Consider the following 1072-nt stretch of genomic DNA (forward strand, 5'->3'; position numbering starts at 1 on the left):
CTTTTTTTTTTTTTTTTCCCTAAATGCACGTAGGTTTGGAAGAACCTACCAGTCTTAAAGATCTGTTGCTCTTAAATAGAAATCTCACACTCAGCTTCATTAGCTAAGATAACGGGCTTAATGATGTTAATAACTTTGCCTGGGTTACAAGCCATACTGACAGAGCAGCTCTATGCTATTGTTTTCATGACATTTTTTATTGCTGTCATGAAATTATTTTTTCTAAAGGTTTAGCTTACCAGATCTGAAGCTTTGGCTTAAGTTTTCTGCCAGATCTCTTTTAATAGGAAATTGGGTTTAAAAATTGATAAAAGTTAATGAAATACTGCAGGAAGGGGAACTTCGATAACTTCTTCAAAATGTTTAGAAATGCATGTAAAAGTAACACTACAAACACGTATTTTACTGTACTGGCAAATACTAGCCTCAGTGTGAACTATAGTCTCTTTTTAGCGTCACACTTCTGCAATTTAGTGTGAGATAYCTAAAACTGAGGATGGGTTTTTCCATTTTGTTTTAGGATTTTGGTGGTCTTTTTCTCAACAGCAATAATGTCTGGACGCAAGTGAACAGCTTTGTGTCATCCTGCTTAATTTTACAATGCTTTAAGTAACAAAGTTTTTAGTCTCATTTCTACTACTATTCTGGTCTTAATTTTAAGACTGGAAAAAAATGTTTTCAGCCCACATTGTAGATTGGGAAATAAACCGAGAGAAAGTGACTTGTCATTTTAAAAATCTTATGATTAATGTACTAAGTTAAATTATTTGGAATTTCTGTAAATCAGGAATCAGTTTCTTTTAAATTGCTCAGTAACTGACTAGAGTAACTCTGCAACAGCTGAACAGGTTCAGTGAATGGAAGATACAGTAGATGCTTTATGAGCTGAATATGCTAGTCGGTGGTGAAGCTGTCATACAGACAAGCTGGGTGGATAGAAAGTGGTTGACTACAACATGCAGTATTAAAACTTTTATGTAGTTTTTACTGTCAGGCACGGTAGAGAGCAGACAGTGCAAGTTTTATCACAAAATACAGGCTGCTTCTATGAGGTTCGCTAGTCAATAATGGT

Source organism: Rhea americana, unplaced genomic scaffold (genome assembly GCF_003343005.1).
Source record: "Rhea americana isolate MKP2758 unplaced genomic scaffold, rheAme1 scaffold_520, whole genome shotgun sequence".
Classification (NCBI taxonomy): Eukaryota; Metazoa; Chordata; class Aves; order Rheiformes; family Rheidae; genus Rhea; species Rhea americana.